Source organism: Schistocerca nitens, chromosome 5 (genome assembly GCF_023898315.1).
Source record: "Schistocerca nitens isolate TAMUIC-IGC-003100 chromosome 5, iqSchNite1.1, whole genome shotgun sequence".
Taxonomy (NCBI): Eukaryota; Metazoa; Arthropoda; class Insecta; order Orthoptera; family Acrididae; genus Schistocerca; species Schistocerca nitens.
The window spans coordinates 768,314,107-768,332,987 of NC_064618.1; positions in this window are offsets into that span (position 1 = coordinate 768,314,107).

Here is an 18,881-nt window from a genome sequence, read left to right on the forward strand (position 1 = left end):
TTCGAACCTGCGACCACAGCGGTCGCGCGGTTCCGCGCTGTAGCGCCTAGAACCGCTCAGCCACTCCGGCTGGGCCTGGACAGCAGAATTCCCTAAATTCTCCTACTTCATGGTCTGCAATCCTAATGTTATGTTCCTCGCTGTCCTAATTTATGCCACTTCTCACTACTTTCTTCTTTCTTCGATTTACTTTCAGTCCGTATTCTGTGCCCACTTCGCCGGCCGGAGTGGCCGGGCCGTTCTAGGCGCTACAGTCTGGAGCCGAGCGACCGCTACGGTCGCAGGTTCGAATCCCGCCTCGGGCATGGATGTGTGTGATGTCCTTAGGTTAGTTAGGTTTAATTAGTTCTAAGTTCTAGGCGACTGATGACTTCAGAAGTTAAGTCGCATAATGCTCAGAGCCATTTGAACCATTTGAACCTGTGCCCATTTCATTTTTCACTCGATGCAGCATGTCTTGTAATTCTTCTTCACATTCACTGAGGATAACATTGTCATCAGCGAATCTCATCATTGTTATCCTTTCATGGAGAATGTTAATTCCACTCCAGAATCTCTTATTTCCATCATTCCTTCTTCACTGTATAGATGGAATAGCAAGGGCGGAAGTCTACATTAGTGTCTTACACACTTTTTAATCCAAGCACTTCGTTCTTGGTCCTCCGCTCTTAATGTTCCCTCTTGGTTCTAGCACATATATATTATATATTACCCCTCCTTAGCTACAGCTTACCCCTATTTTCCTCACACGTTGGAACAGCTTGCATTTTACATTCTCGAGCGCTTTTTCCTAGTCGACAAACTTATGAACGTGTCGATATTTTTCTTTCCTCTTACTTCCATTACCAACCACAGCGTCACCACTGCCTGCCTGATTCGTTTACCTTTTCTAAAGACAAACTGATCGTCATGTAACAAATCCTCAGTTTTCTTTTTCATTCTTTTCTACGTATTCTTCTGTATTGTTGTCAGCTTCTTGGATGCATGAGCTGTTAAGCTGATTATGCGGTAATTCTTGAACGGCTATTGTAATTTTCGGAATTGTGTGGATGACGTTTCTCCGAATGTCAGATGGCAAACCGCCGGACTCATACATTTTATACACCAACTGAATAGTCGTTTTGTCGCCACTTCCCCCAATAATTTTAGAAAAGCTGATGGAATGTTATTTATACCTTCTGCATTATTCAGACTTAAGCTCTTTTAATTTCTGATTCTAATACTGAATACCCTACGTGTTCTAATCTACTCCAGTTTCTCGTTCTATCACTTCATCAGACAAGTCTTCCCCTCGTAGGGGCCTTCAGTGTACTCTTTCCACCTGTCCGTTTTCTTCCTTGCATTTAACAGTGAAATTCCCATTGCACTCTCAATGCTACCACCCTTGCTTTTAATTTCACCGAAGGTTGTTTTGACTTTTCTATACGCTGAGTTGGTCCTTTCGACAGTAGTTCCTGTTTCGATTCCTTCAAATTTTTCTTGTAGCCATTTTGCCTTACCTTCCCTGCACTTCCTATTTGTTTCAATCCTAAGTGATTTTTATTTCTGTATTCCTCAATTTCCCTGAACATTTTTGTTCATCCATCTTCCATCGATCAAATGAAATATTTCTACTGTTACCCACGGTTTTTTCGCAGTAACCTTCTGTGTGCCCATTTTTTTCCCAACTTCTTTGATCGTCCTTTCTAGAGACGTCCATTTACCTTCAACTGAACTGCCTACTGAACTATGCCTTATCGTGGTATCCATATCCTCAGAGAAATTCAACCGTGTCTCTTCATTCCTTAGAAGTTCCGTATACCACGGCTTTGGACATTGACTCAACATGACTAGTCTCTTAAACTCCAGCCTGCTCTTCATCTCCTCGAAATTGTGATCTGAGTCTACATCTCCTCCTGCGTAAGTCTTACAATCTAGGATATGATTTCGGAATTTATGTCAGACTGTGATTTAATCTCATTGAAATTTTCCCGTATCTCTCGGTCTACTCCAATTATATCTCCTCCTCTTGTGACTTTGAACGAGCATTCGCTATTACAACCTGAAATTTATTGCGGAACTCTATCAATTTCTCTCATCTCTCATTCCCACTACCAAGCCCATATACTCCCGTAATTCTTCCTTCTACTCCTCTCCTACAGCCGCACCGAACTACTCCATGACTATTATATTTTCATATCCCTATAGTCGAGTATAGATTTAAGTGTCAGGAAGTCTTTTCTGAAAGTATTTGTATGGAGTGTAGCCATGTATGGAAGTGAAACATGGACGATAACCAGTTTGGACAAGAAGAGAATCGAAGCTTTCGAAATGTGGTGCTACAGAAGAATGCTGAAGATAAGGTGGTTAGATCACGTAACTAATGAGGAGGTATTGAATAGGATTGGGGAGAAGAGAAGTTTGTGGCACAACTTGACTAGAAGAAGGGATCGGTTGGTAGGACATGTTTTGAGGCATCAAGGGATCACAAATTTAGCATTGGAGGGCAGCGTGGAGGGTAAAAATCGTAGAGGGAGACCAAGAGATGAATACACTAAGCATATTCAGAAGGATGTAGGTTGCAGTAGGTACTGGGAGATGAAGAAACTTGCACAGAATAGAGTAGCATGGAGAGCTGCATCAAACCAGTCTCAGGACTGAAGACCATAACAACAACAACATCCCTATAGTGAATTACCTATTCAGTATCCTCATATACTCCCTCTGTCTCTTCATTTTCTGCTTGCGACTTCGACATGTATACCCGAACTATCGTTGTCAGTGATGGTTTGCTGTAGATTCTGGTGAGAACAACCATATCACTGAATTGTTCAAAGTAACTCACTCTCTGCCCTATCTTCGTATTTATGAAGAATCCTACACCAGTTATACCACTTTCTGCTGCCCCTATTCTTATCTGGAAATAAACCCTTGCCTACACAGGTATTAACATGTCGTCCATTCGTGCATACGGAAGGAAATGTATGCAGCTGGTCTCAACATGCATTGACTTTTCAATGGCGCTTCTTAGTAGCAGGCCTTTTATAGCGGCCGGTTTCCTCCACAACTACCGCCTCGCATCTGATCTCAACAAGGAGGCTTTTGTCGTTAGTGGAGGTGCACCAATACAAGTAAACCTTCAGTTTAACAATACAGGGTGATTCAAAAAGAATACTACAACTTTAGGAATTTAAAACTCTGCAACGACAAAAGGCAGAGCTAAGCACTATCTGTCGGCGAATTAAGGGAGCTATAAAGTTTCATTTAGTTGTACATTTGTTCGCTTGAGGCGCTGTTGACTAGGCGTCAGCATCAGTTGATGCTAAGATGGCGACCGCTCAACAGAAAGCTTTTTGTGTTATTGAGTACGGCAGAAGTGAATCGACGACAGTTGTTCAGCGTGCATTTTGAACGAAGTATGGTGTTAAACCTCCTGATAGGTGGTGTAGTAAACGTTGGTATAAACAGTTTACAGAGAATGGGTGTTTGTGCAAAGGGAAAAGTTCTGGTCGGCCGAGAACGAGTGAAGAAAATGTAGCACGCATCCAGCAAGCATTTGTTCGAGTGTAACTGACAGCCCCTAATTTTGGCCCCTTTGCATAATTTAATTTCAGCAGGATGGAGCGCCACCACATTGGCACTTATCTGTCCGTAACTACCTGAACGTCAACTACCCGAGGCGATGGATCGGCCGCCAGGCAGCCCGTGACAGAGCACTTCATCACTGGCCTCCAGGAAGCCCTGATCTTACCCCCTGCGATTTTTTCTTATGGGGGTATGTTAAGGATATGGTGTTTCGGCCACCTCTCCCAGCCACCATTGATGATTTGAAACGAGAAATAACAGCAGCTATCCAAACTGTTATGCCTGATATGCTACAGAGAGTGTGGAACGAGTTGGAGTATCGGGTTGATAGTGCTCGAGTGTCTGGAGGGGGCCATATTGAACATCTCTGAACTTGTTTTTGAGTGAAAAAAACCGTTTTAAATACTCTTTGTAATGATGTGTAACAGAAGGTTATATTATGTTTCTTTCATTAAATACACATTTTTAAAGTTGTGGTATTCTTTTTGAATCACCCTGTACTTTACAAGAATTCCCGGAACGCACACCTCCGCAAAGGTAATGAGGTCGTACGATCGTGTTCGTTGAAGATATCTGGACGTCGCTCGGTCGACCAGTTGCAGCATTGCCTTGCCGTCTTACTCCTCAGAAATTTTTAGCTTTTTAAGAAGACATAATTTGATAAATACAGGCTGGTGTAATTGAATTCTCGGGTAGTCACTGGGTCTCGCTAGTCGACGTGGTTTTGAAGGAGAAAAGCACATGTGTAAGCAGAGAAGAAGTGGACTTTCTTTGTTTCATAGTGTCAGCAACAGTCATCTCGCCACTGCCAGAGAGTGTTAAGCATTCGAAACACGCGAGGGCCGCAAACCCACAGGGAATGAAAACGCTTTTTTAGGCATTCTAAACTACTACGATATGCCCAGAGCCGCGGAACTACAACCACCACTGACAGACATCGTAAAAGGAAAAGTGAAGAGGACAGCGGACAAGCTAGAAACGTTCCATAAACTGAAGGGCTACATAGCCGACGCCTTGCTTCTTACGCACCCGTGTCATGACGTGCCAGCCAGAAACCCATCGGGGCAGCATTGCAGCAACAGGCCAGAGAACGAAACTACCAGCACTTTTCTCACATGTGCTCACTCACGTACAGAAAAAGTGGAGTGCAATAGATATTGAACTGTGCACGATCTACGCGGTTGTACAGTACTTCAGAGACACAGTAGAAGGAAAGAATTTCACAATTTCAACTGATCACGTACTTTGAGACACATCAGTGACAATCATAACTTAGTGGTGCATTCGCAACTCCACGCGAACAAATAGCAGAGCGGCAACAGGCAGACAGCAACCTGCAACAACTCATTGAGCAGCAAAATACTGCAGTCAACCTTCCGAAAGTTTACGTGCCTGAACTACAAGGAGCATTACGGCGTGATATGCCCCACAACGCAGCACCCAAATATTCAACAGATGTCTCGACTTCATTCAGGGCCTTCTATGACATACCGTATCCTGATGTCAAAGCAACAGTCAGTAGGACTATGGTTCAAATGGCTCTGAGCACTATGGGACTTAACTTCTGAGGTCATCAGTCCCCTAGAACTTAGAACTACTTAAACCTAACCAACCTAAGGACATCACACACATCCATGCCCGAGGCAGGATTCGAACCTGCGGCCGTAGTGCCTAGAACCGCTCGGCTTCCCCGGCCGGTTCAGTAGGACTCCAAGAAGGTTATTTGGCCAGACATAAAGAGGGATTGCCGTAAATGGGCTTAGTCCTGCGAGAGATGTCAGCAGAGCAAGAGAGGCAGGCACATCTCGGCAGCGTTAGGTACCGCTGACACAGCAACGGCACGTTTTATGTAAGTAGATGTAGACCTACTATCGAGCTCCGCGAGCTCATTTACTTATTGACGATCATAGACGTGTTGGCCAGAGGCCATTCCCTTTGTAGATATGGCAACAGAAACATTGCCAGGAACCCTGATTACGAACTGGCGCCCCATACTATATCAATTGATCATTGGACGCAATTCTAGTCTCAGCTATTTCAGCTGCAATATTTCAGAACCACCAGCTATTATCTCCCAGCAACGGGGTGGCAGAAAGGTTATGCAGAACATTCAAAGCGGTTCTGATGTTCAGCGATGGTGATTTCTGATTGTGCAAAACAGTTTCATTTGCTAGCTGTGATCCTTCGAGATGGGACCGTAATGGCGAAGAAGAGACGGTATTTGTTTGAGTATCTTCTGTGTGCTGGAACGTTTCAAACCAGTCTCTGCTGCATTTCTTCGGACGGAGTTCGTTGAATTTTGTTGAATAATTTCAGAAACCATGGCCACATTTTCAAGGGTCAACATTCCCGGCTGTATCATCAGCCACGGTGCCTGTTCCTCGGAATTTGGAGAAGAGAGAGCCAGCAAAGATGGGCTAAAGTGTTGATTTTTTAATTCATACACAACTGATTTCAAATGTCACCACAGATAAAAGTCAAGAGGTGTAAGGTGAAGGGACCGTGGAGGCGATTACATGGTACCCTCCTACCTATCCAGTAACCTCCAAACTGTTCATCCAGAAACTTTATGTCTTCAGTAGCATAGTGGGGAGGTGCACCGTCTTGTTGGAAGAAGGTTGGGATTCAACAGCGTTGGAAGCATATAATCGCGGAGCATGTTAAGATACCTCTGTTCAAGGTTCCATCAATAAACTCCGTACCAACGATTCTTGTTTCCCAAATTCCACATCAGATTTGTTGTGGCTAGATCTTATGGACCAAACTGCTGAGGTCATCGGCCCCTAAGCTTACACACTATTTAACCTAGCTTAAGGGGCTCCGGAACGCCCTATACTTGCAATGTTAAAATAACGCTTATAAATTACATCTTTCCTCACAAAGTATTTGAGGTAGGAAGTTGAACTTTTTACAGATTATTTATTGGAATATGGGCTACAACTTAACACAGGGATTTTAGAAAATTTTAGTTCAGTTATTAAAGATGATTTTTTTTCAATTGTAATGAAAATTCACAACATTTTTTTCCATTTTTTATTTATATATTCAAAAATATACAGTTTTTTGAAAAAAAGGCTGTGTTAAATTATGCAGAAGGTACTGTGTAACATTTACTGAAAGTTTGAAACAAATATGTTTGGAAGATCCTTAGAAAACATGTAATTAGTATGAGAAAATAAAAGTTTTCGGAATCGAGCGACAAAGATTGGATTAACTTTTTAGTGCATTCCAGGTCCATAGGATGCATTATCTTCATCCTCTGCAAACTCCTCCTCCAGCTTCCTCTTGTTCCTCCTCCTGTTTCTCTTGCTTGTATTTCTAGACTCTTTACAGCCCTGTCTGCAGCCCGAAGGCGTTCCTTGTCTAAAGCAAGCATCGCTCGTACCATGTTAGAACCTATCTTCATTCCCATATTTCTAAATACCTTGCACCTTACAATGTTGCCATCATTGAAAGTCACAAGAGCATCATACACACCAAAGTGAAGTGTTTCTATTCCAACAAATACAGTCTTGGGGATTCTCGACCATATAACACTATTTACACTTTCATTGGGGTTTTGAGTTTTTCCGTGAATACACTTTTTCAACAGTTCAGGTGCTGCTAAGTCTCTGAAAATAGGTTTTATCACCTCCATTATTGCATGAGGCAGACTATGCCTATGTGTGTACACTTCACCAGTTAGCAATCCTTTGTTATATTTACACCAACTGTCTTCTTCTTTGGGACACAAGCTATGTTGGGGATTTTCATCGTCTTTATTGTTTACAGTAATAACACATACCTTTGGCTTTCCAACATTTCTCCTTTTCTTAAAAGCCTTCAGAGGATTTCTAATAACTTTACTTTTACTCATTATTATACTTCAAAAAAACAGAGACTCAAGAAACAGAATTAATTACGAATATTTTAGAGATAACGACAGAGTAAATAAACATGAAACAATCGACAATCACACCAGCGATATATATTGAACCATCACAGGTTAGCCACAACACATACTTTATCTCACATCACTAAAATGTACCTGATGAACACGGACGTTAATAATAACACCATTTGACAGCAGTTTAACAGCGCCACAGTGGGTCACGCCCATGTAGAACACATTTCAAAAAAATTTAAAAATAGTTGTAGTCTTCGGAATTGAATAAATTATATATCTATTAAAAGGTAATAGTCTGCAGATTCAGAAAACGCAAAAAAGTAAAAATTGAACTTTTCATGATTTTGAGCCTTTCCGGAGCCCCTTAAACAAACTTACACTAACGAAAACACACACACACACACACACAACTATGTCCGAGGGAGGACTCGAACCTCCGACGAGGGGAAATGCGCGAACCGTGACAAGACGCCTTAGACCGCGCGGCTACTCCACGCCGCCCCACATCAAAGCATTCACTTTTTCACCATCAGCTCCTTTACAGGAATCCACCCACAATGTATCTGCACCTGACCAATAACGATGATGCTGTTTGTTCACTTCCCCTTTTACATAAAAATGAGCTTCGTCACTGAACATCACTTGTTATATGAAGTTTGTATTCATGTTACATGATCCACTGCCAATTCTGCAAACTGCACCCGCCGATCAGGGTCATCCTCCGAGAGTTGATTTTGCAACTGTAACTTGTACGGTTGCCACCATTGGTGTGAGTGAAACACACGCAGGATTGAACGATGATTGACATCGGGTATTGCTGATAACTGTCACGGACTGTGACTTGCACTTTACACAAACGATGCCATAATTGCTGTTGCCATCTCCTGATCGGTGGCTGTTCTCGGAAGTCCACTGCGTAGTTTGTCCACCACAGACCCTGTTGCACGAAATTTGCCCAGTAAGGTGGATACTGTCATAGGTGAAATGTCATTTCTCTTAAGATGCTGGACACTGAAGTCATCAGCAATCACTCGGATCCTTTATCCACCACTCATTAACACAATTTCAATTCGTACTTGCTGTGTAAGTACCATTGTGGATCATCTGGCACAATAAACAGAATTTTTCACCTTCCTGCATTTTCAAACTCTAACAGGTTGTAATTCTTACACTAATACAGATACCTTAATGTCTAAAGTAGTTCCTGAGACTACCCCACCCACCGAAATTAAACGAGAAGGGGACTTCAGTTCTTCAGTTTATTTGACTATTTAAAAAATATCTTTTATTTACTTACTAAAACATGACAACAACTTAATTTTTATGGCTGCATGCAGTAATTTTTTTTCGACGGATGATGATGGCAATGTAAGTTTTAATGCAAAAATTATAATCTTTGTTTGATGTAATTACAAATTAACAATTTTCGTATCATTTTCCTTTACTTGTACTGTGAAATTTTGCTTTTCGCCAAACTTCACTAGTATAGGTCAACGGAAAGCAGTCTGCAGGTTTCGATGAGTTAGTTTACGAGTAGTAAAATATGTGCATAAATGGATGTGTCTTGTCATGTAATTGAGTTAGAAGTTTAAATGTTTTCCACTGCCAAGGTACTGTAGACCTCAGTATGTGACATAAAGTTATACTTTCTATGCCTAACAGAGGGATGGAGAGAGGCGTAGAAAGGGATTAAAAATATATTTTTATGATAATATAATTACGTTTTACGTGTACTGTGAAACCTTACTTCTTACCAAATTACATGATTGTAGGCCAACGGGAGGTAACCTATTAGTTTTGATGACTGAGTTTCCTACTATCGAAATCTGTGACATATATGGCCGTATCTTTTGACTTTAATAGCTATGGCGACAGCGACCATCTTGGATTAGTGTTACGTGTTTCAATTGGGAAGGGGTTGAACTGTCTCTTTATCAACACAACGCGAGTCCTACTCGCATTTGGCCATTCTTTTTTTAATATCAAGGGACTCCTTCGCTGGAAACCTTGTAAAAAGTGTATCCTTTTAGAATCACGTCGTTTCTAAGTCTGTCGACTAGATCCTTTTTTCTCAGCAACAGGTGGAGACAACAGGTCAAAAGTTATGTCACATACTAAGTTCTATTGTCCCTTAACGATGCAAAAAATTTAAGTTTCTAAGTTAATAGAGTAAAAAATACTGCACATTTTTGTTACCTGCAAACTCACTCATTAAAACCTTTGCGCTGATCATAAATCATGAAATCTGGCAAGACCATTATTTCAAAGTGCAAGTAAGGAAAGTATCCAAAAAAATTATTGATTTGTGATTCTATCACATAAAATATCCTTTTTGGCATTACAAATTTACAGTGCATTCGTAACCTGTCAAAAATCTCAGGAACTACCGTATGGTTTTTGATCTGGTGTTCAGAAACATGTAAAATGATTCACAAGGAAGGTTTGTGTATATAATTTACACATGTTTCGTGCTAATTGGCTGCGCTACTATGAAATGAAGTCAACTGCCGTTGTAAAAACGATTCTTTTGGCGTCTAGCGGTATTTGGTGCATCTCATAGTCAAAATCGACGTTCGCATAACGACAATAGCGCTATGGCCAGATGCACCAGTTTCTTCTCTGGAGGCTTGCATCAAATCTTAACAGTAATCGCAACAAGGACGAGAACAGATGAAAGTCAACTCATCTGTATTTGTCAGCATAGCATGTTAATATCAGTACAAAATTACTGAATAAGTGAAAAATCACAATAGCGAATGCGAGATTGTATAATAAATTTAAACTTGAAACTTAAAATTGAAACATTCTAGGATGCCTTGGAATTCCTGGGGTCGATATCTTGCCACTAGCAATATCGATAACAGGTAAATATCGTCGAGACTCTCAATCCACGGGACTGAAAAATGAACACGTGCGAATAGGACTCGCACACTGAGAGTTCTGTACAAACTTAATTATGTATGAAATCCTTGGTGCGAGGGTTATACTCTCACTCATGCAGATTTTTTCCTAAATGTTTTTCCTGGCACAGTTCGTCTTTATTTTACATGCCCTTTGCCTCAGCCAACATCAATTATTTTGGTGCCGAAGTAACAGAACCCTTCTACTACTTTTACCGTCTCATTTTCAAATCTAATTTTCTCGCCATCTCCTGATTCAGTTCACCTACTTTGCATTACCTTTGTTTTGCTTTCGTTGGTGTTCATCTTACTATACTAATAATTAACACACCAAATCCAATCACGCAAAAACAATAGATTTTCACATATACATAGAGTTCTTCGTTAAAGACTATCTCTGAATTACAAGCGTTAACGTTGATGAGAGCAAAGACCACAAAATTAATGACCGACTATTTCTGCAGCTCCGTTTCAGTACTTCGTGCGTAACACGAAATATTGTAGACTGCGTTACAGAAGCAGTGAATTGACGTGGTTGCTCTTCAATGTACCATGTGACATCCCCCTTCCAATCAAAGAACAATACGTTATTTCGGGGTGTGTGATTTGATGTGTGGGCCGAGGAAAGGTAACCATAAATTCTGGACGTTGATTGAAAGTGCTCGAGTCAATTTAATTAATTCCGATGAATGACAATGTAAGCCATATAGTGTTCTACCTGCGTGTGCATCGTTCTAACTCTGAGGCTAAATTAAGCATGTTGCTTACAAACACACTCACCGTTATTAATGAACCTAAAATTACTGGCTTCATAACACTTGCTGCAAACAATGTGCCAATCATATCGGAAGTAAAATATAGACATGATATGTGTATTAATATCGAGTCAGCGTGCACCTGAACATCTAACATGGTCTACAGAACAGGAGGAAACGTTGTTGTTTATTCTATGTGATCGCCACATTGGAATATCATTTCATAGAAATAGTTACTATCCCCACCATACTTATTATCATTACACATTACAACATGTGGTATGCATCAGTTGGAAATTTTATTTAGAAATAAAAATATGGCTTAGCCGCTGCCCGGTTGCTGTTTACTGTAGTGCTTTCGAGAAATCTGCAACCATGTTGTGAAGACGTAAGGTAAGTAAAAATATAGATTAGGGTCAAATAAATGCTCTACGTCAGTGGCGCATTTAGTACAAAGATAAGTTGCATTCAGATCAGTTACAATTCAGTTCAGATTAGGTTCTGTTTAGTCAAAGGTTAGTATACGAGTTTCAGTTGAATATCAGTTTGTGGGGACATAGTTTTAGTAATCCTTAGACATTTACAGAGAGGGAGGTAAAGTTGGGCTGAATTTCAGACAGAAAGAAATATGATGGGAAGGTTAAACCTGTTCTGAGGGAAATAATTGTATTGTCTAATGTCCAAAACAATATCTCAAATATTTTAATACGTTTATTATTGTATAATTTTGAAATTTTGTGTTCCAATTTTCAGTGGTCGTTTTGTTCTTGTTCTTGAACTTCATTTAGTACCTTCGTTCCTCTAGAGAAAAGATTCTCGTCATTTGATTTCTATATTCTAATCGCGCGGGGAGATGGTAACCATGTTATGCTTCCAATATCATGCCGTGCAAGACCTGTTACTATAAAGACAGTTATGAATCCGCCCCCCCCCCCCCCGTTTGTCTTTTTACAAAGCGGCCACAAAGTAACTGTCCCAGAGAGCCCCTTCCTGCTGATACCTGCTGAAACCTGCGAATTTCTGGACTCAAAGAATTATTGTCTACTGGAATCTTCAAATCACTAGAACTGCTTTTAGTGAATAGATACGAGGCCATCCCCCACTACAATGGAGTGGAATTGAAGCTCAACAATGGATATAGCCAACGTTTCCTCTTCATCAAGATATACAACTGAAAAACGATGGAAACTGCGTAGTACATTTTCTCTTCTTTTTATGTCGGATGAAATTTATTTGGAGGAGTGTAAGAGAATCGCCGATAACCCGAAAAGGTGTAAGACGTTCCAACATGGAGTATCAACTTCTGTCTTTGGGAGGTCAATATTTACCATGACATAAAAACGGAACATACTGTTGTCGTGATCAAATTAAAACGACTACCGCAGATGCAAAAGTAGAGATTGTTATCAATTGGCTGTTATTCATTTCTTATTTGCTGAATCTTCTATCACTTTATTCATTATCGGACCCGCTGCTATATTCGGTGATCACTCGCAGAGCGACGTCTGACACCTTTACGAGTGAGGTATTTCAGCTGAGGTTGCCTGATACACCAGACCTAGTTAGCATACTTCTGTTCTTAGATCGGTTGACGTAGAAAATATTTCTTGGAATGGGACTCTCGCTTATAACTGGTGCCACTCCTCAGACGTAAGACGAACATTTGTAATGTCTTAATGAAATGCCCACCCGCAATAATTAATGTGCAATTTATCTCCTACTCTGGCCAAATGACCCTGAAAAGTATTGTGCAGCGGTTTTGAGTACTCTGATTTTTGAAAAACACAAATTAGGAATAATATTTTGAACATGGGTACTCTTGATCAACGGTTAGAGATCAGTTGTTGTTGTTGTCGTGGTCTTCAGTCCCGAGACTGGTTTGATGCAGCTCTCCATGCTACTCTATCCTGTGCAAGCTTCTTCATCTCCCAGTACCTACTGCAGCCTACATCCTTCTGAATCTGCTTAGTGTATTCATATCTTGGTCTTCCTCTACGATTTTTACCTTCCACGCTGCCCTCCAGTACCAAATTGGTGATCCCTTAATGCCTCAGAACATGTCCTACCAACCGATCCCTTCTTCTAGTCAAGTTGTGCCACAAACTCCTCCCCAATTCTGTTCAGTACCTCCTCATGAGTTATGTGATCTACCCATCTAATATTCAGTATTCTTCTGTAGCACCACATTTCGAAAGCTTCTATTCTCTTCTTTTCTAAACTATTTATCGTCCATATTTCACTTCCATACATGGCTACACTCCATACAAATACTTTCAGAAACGACTTCCTGACACTTAAATCTATACTCGATGTTAACAAATTTCTCTTCTTCAGCAACGCTTTCCTTGCCATTAGCAGTCTACATTTTATGGCCTCTCTACTTCGACCATCATCAGTTATTTTGCTCCCCAAATAGCAAAATTCGTTTACTACTTTAAGAGTCTCATTTCCTAATCTAGACATCAGTATACGAATCCAAAGTAACCAACTCGTTGCAACAAAGTTGATATTATTCAACCTTTGGACATGTTCTTCGAAAACATAAGTAACTTGAAGACAACAGCAGCTATAAATCCGATAACGCACATTTCAAAATTACACGCCATGTAGAGACTAGATCCCCACAAAGTTGTGGAAATACCACAGATACAATGATCAGCCAGAACATTATGACAACCTACCTGGAAGCCGGTAAGTCCACCTTTCGCACGGTTAACGGAGGTAACGGGCCGTGGCGTGCAGGCAATGAGGCCGTGGTAGGTCGCTGGGGGAAGTTGGTACCACATCAGCACACACAAGTCACTTGATTCCCATAAATTCCGGGGAGAAGATGACGAGCTCTGAAAACACTTTCAGTCACATCCCGGATGTGTTCGATCGAGTTCAGATTTGGGGAGTTGGTGGGTTAGCGCGTCAATTGGATTTCGCCACTGTGGTCTTCGAACCACTCCATTACACTAATGGCTTTGTGTTATGGCGCATTATCTTGTTGAAAATGCCACTGTCGTCGGGAATCATGATTGTCGTGAAGGGGTGTACGTGATCTGCAACCGATGTACGATATTCCTTGGCCATCATTTTACAGTATACGTGCTTCACTGGACCCATGGATACCCAACAAGAATTTTCCACACAGCATAACGGAGCAGCCGCCAGCTCGTCTCCGTCCTGCAGTTCAGGTTTCAAGGAGCTGTTCCCCTTTAAAACGATGGATTCGTGCCTGTCCATCGGCCGCATGAAGAAGGTATCGAGATTCATCACACCATGTAACGCTCTGCCACTGTACCAATGTCCAGTGCCGATGGTCATGAGCCCATTTCAGTCGTAGTTGTCGATGTCGTGTTGTTAACATTGGCACCACATACATGGATCATCGGCTGCGGAGGCCCATCGTTACGAGTGTTCGGTGCTCTACATGTTCAGGCATACTTGTTCTCTGCCCAGCACTAAAGTCTGGTATTATTTCCAGCTCAGTTCGTCGCCGCCTGTCCTTGTTGTTAATGAGGGACGACCACCCAACACCACGATATCTGGACGTGGTTTCATCTTGGTTTCGCCACGTATTGAAGACAATCGCCATAACAGTCCACCAACATTGTAGAATGAAGGCTTTCACGACCGGGTGACATGGCTGTTGATATACTTTCCGAGATGTGAGGTCGTGGTCCAAGAACTTTTCTGCTCCTTGGACCACGACCTCACATCCCGGAAAGTATATCAACAGCCAGTCCACCTACACCCGACAAGTCGTGCAGTTTCCGAAACACTCGTGCCGAGCCCTCAGGCCATCACATTCTGTCACCGCACAACCGCAGATACATCGCGCACCTTCCCCATTCTATTTACGGACAGCACGCTCACTGAGGTTACATGCACAGTGCGTGTCTGTCTATCAGGCCTTCCTCGCCAGGTGACACTGCTATCGCCTGGGCGGGTTTATATCGATGGTCGTAATGTTCTGGCTGATCAGTGTAACGTAAGTTTAACCAAAAGAGTGAAAACTGGTACTTACTAAAAGTTGCTCATTCCTCAGAATTCTAGTATTCATTATTCGTGTATGCGTATTCATTTCAACCATTTTATATTTTGTGAAGACGTTGTTTTTACTCACTCTTCGTAGTACACTATGTGATCAAAGATATCCGAAAACTTAGCTGAAAATGATTTACAAGATCGTGGCGCCCTCCATCAATAAGGTGTCGGCCCACCAATAGCCTTGATGACAGCTTCCACTCTCGCAGGCATACGTTCAATCAGGTGCTGGAAGGTTTTTTGGAGAATGGTAGTCCATTCTTCACGGAGTGCTGCACTGAGGAGAGGTATCGATGTCGGTCGGTGAGGCCTGGCACGAAGGCTGCGTTCCGAAACACCCCAAAGGTGTTCTATAGGATTCAGGTTAGGACTCTGTCTATTACAGGAATGTTATTGTCATGTAACCACTCCGCCACATTCCGTGCATTACCATCAGGTGCTCGGTCGTGTTGAAAGATGCAGTCGCCAACCCCGAATTGTTCTTCAACAGTGGGAAGCAAGAAGGTGCTTAAAACATCTATGTAGGCCTGTACTGCGATAGTGCCACGCAAAAAAACAATAGGTGCAAGCCCCCTCCATGAGAAACACGACTACACCATAACACCACCGCCTCAGAATTTTACTGTTGGCACTACATACGCTGGCAGATGGCGTTCACTGGGCATCCGCCATACCCACACCCTGCCATCGGGTCGCCACATTGTGCACCGTGATTCATCACTCCACACAACGTTTTTACACTGTTAGATTGCCCAATTTTTACGCTCCTTACACTAAGTGAGGCATCATTTGGCATTTACCGGCGTGATGTGTGGCTTGTGAGCAACCGCTCGACCATGAAATCCAAGCTCTCACCTCCCTCCTAACTGACATAGTACTTGCAGTGGATGCTGATGCAGTTTTGAATTCCTGTGTGATGGTCTGCATAGATGTCTGCCTATTACACATTACGACACTCGTCAACTGTCGGCGGTCTCTGTCTGTCAACAGATGGGGTCGACCTGTACGCCTTTGTGTTGTACGAGTCCCTTCACGATTCCACTTCACTATCACATCGGAAGCAATGGACCTATGGATGTTTAGGAGTGTGGAAATCTTGCGTACAAACGTGTTACACAAGTGACACCCAGTCACCTGACTAGGTTCGAAGCCCGTGAGTTCTGCGGAACGCTCCATTCTGCTCTCTCTCGCTGATATGGAGTACCTGGTAGTAGGTGACAACACAATGTACCTAATATTAAAAATTGATGTTTTTGGGGGTGTCCGGATTCTTTTGATCACACAGTGTACTTACCAGCAGACTACCTTAATAGAATCTCCAACAGAATTAATGCACTTCCTAAAGCCACAAATATTCATTAACCTTTCGAACCAATAACAACCATTCAATAATATTACGTTCCGCCACCACTAGAACATTGAAAAATGATAACTTCGGCATATACAAAATTAGAAGTGGCAGCTATAATAGCTTTTACATTGGCCGAACAGGAAGAAATGTTAGCGCGAGATATAAAGAACACACCGGAGAGAGCGAATACAATCAGTCGAGCTTCTTTCTACATTTGAAAAATCAAAATCACACTGCTGATACTATCGAAAATGCACTACAGATTCTACATGGAATACCGAAAGGTTTTACAATGAATGTTCTAAAGGAATTAAAAATTTATGTGTATACTACCTTAAAAACTTTATTGAAATTTTAACTCGAGAACGGATATATCGGAAGTAACATATGCAACAGCGAAAGATGATCGTAACAAATTTTAGTTACTAAAATAATATCGCTGTTCATCTGCACACTCTTTGTAAACATATAGTGTCGTAAGAGTGGAACTGTAAAACTGCTATCACGTCGTAACTAACATTTTTATTTCAACATCTCGACACCATTTACGATCTTAATAAAGAAGTGACAGTTAAAAAACAGTCCACCAACGACTTAATATGGACGTCATATCAATCTAGACGTGAGTACAAGCTAGCTACTTTAATATGAATGGCATTGGCATCCATACCTATTCTGACCAAAATTGTAATTGCAGATACATGAAAATGGCGATTAAGGGGAAATAGACCGTCGTAAATAAAGATTACTTATTATAAGCAGTTATCTACTCTAACAATCATGTCGTTATCTGAAGGTAGTTAACTTGTTGGTGGGAAGATAAGCTGTGCAATCACGTATTTCTACTTCTGTGTATGTGTGTCGTGTCCTCTTTTGTCTCCGTTTCTACCTTTCTGGCTTGTTTGGTACTGGTTCGCGGCAGTTGTTGACGTGGTGTGCGTGACACCGAGTGTGTTGACGATTCATCTTCACGTCGGAGAGCTTCAAACCCTCTTGTTCGAATCCCAACAGCACAGGCAGATTTTCTGGCTCCGGTAGGTGCGAACCGGAGGTGAGCAAAAGCCGACACTTCAAAGGGACTCGCTTTTAAATAATTTGGGTTGACCTGGCGGCCACGAGTGACGCATCGAGCGCAGCCACTTTGGCGTGGAAGGTGGGAGAGTGGGCGGCGGGGGGGGGGGAGGAGGGTTGGAGGTCTCTGCGAAGGAACGGCGTTGAAAAGAGCTCCCCCGCCCCTTCGCGCCGCCACTGGGCGCCATCTTCCCTCGCGCAGGCTCGCCCTGTGACCCTCTGTTAATATTTCACGGCACAGCCGGCCTCTCGTTCAGTGGGCCGGCATCAGAATTCCACTTACAACGCCTGCAGCGCGCCTGCGCGGCAACTTCTCGCCAGCGTAACTAGCCAGCCTTCTGGCTTCTCGAACGTAAACATTCACGCTGGACCACAAGACGACCTCCTCCGCTCCACCCCCCCTTTCCCCCTTGCTCCCTCCCCCATCTCCACCGCCCCAAAGACCCTCTTGTCGGCTAACAATGCCTAGCGCTGTACCGGTAAAATTTTGTGTCGCTGACTGGCTTTGATAAATATTCAATGCACCGGCGTTCAGAATTGAACGTCGCTTACCCCTGCCTCCCTTTACTTTCTTCTGCGCCTTGCTTCTTGTTTTCTCATCGCTTCTCTGCACTAGCTTCTTGTCGTTCTCTTTTTTCCTCTCCCTTTCTATTTCCTCGGCTTGGAATCTACAGCCCCTTTACCAGCGAGGCACATAAAAGTAGACCGCTGAGTACGTACGGAAATTGCGCGCAGTTTCCACCCTGCAAGATAAATGACTGTGCGCGCACCGGTAATTGTGTTTTCAAGGCGTTCGCTTCTGTGCTAACGGGTTTGGAGCAGGGTGCTAATGCGAACCGCGAAGAAAAACACTTTAGCGAAATCCGTGTGATTTCAGTCAAAATTTCCTATGTCCGACACTTATCGTCTGATCGGCACATTTCGTTTGACTCTAAATGCAAGCAAGGAATAAACCACCCGCTCGAAGTCTAACCACATCTGCCTGTGTTATAGTTGATACTGTCAGTAATACATACGCGAGTCGAACAGAATGATCTGTTTCCAGGACAAAGCGATTGTTAGCAGTAAACACAAAAATGTATAATTATAAATAATGTAGCAACCAGTCACGGAAACACAATTTATTTATCTTGTTGCAGACCGATTTCGACTGATATACGTCATCATCGGTGCATTTTTCTAACCGATACATGCCATAAGTAGACTTCTATCATGAACAGATCTGCAAAAGACAGTACTTCTGCATATGGCATGCATCGGTTAGAAAAATGCACCGATGATGACTGATATCAGTCGAAATCGATCAGCAACAAGATAAATAA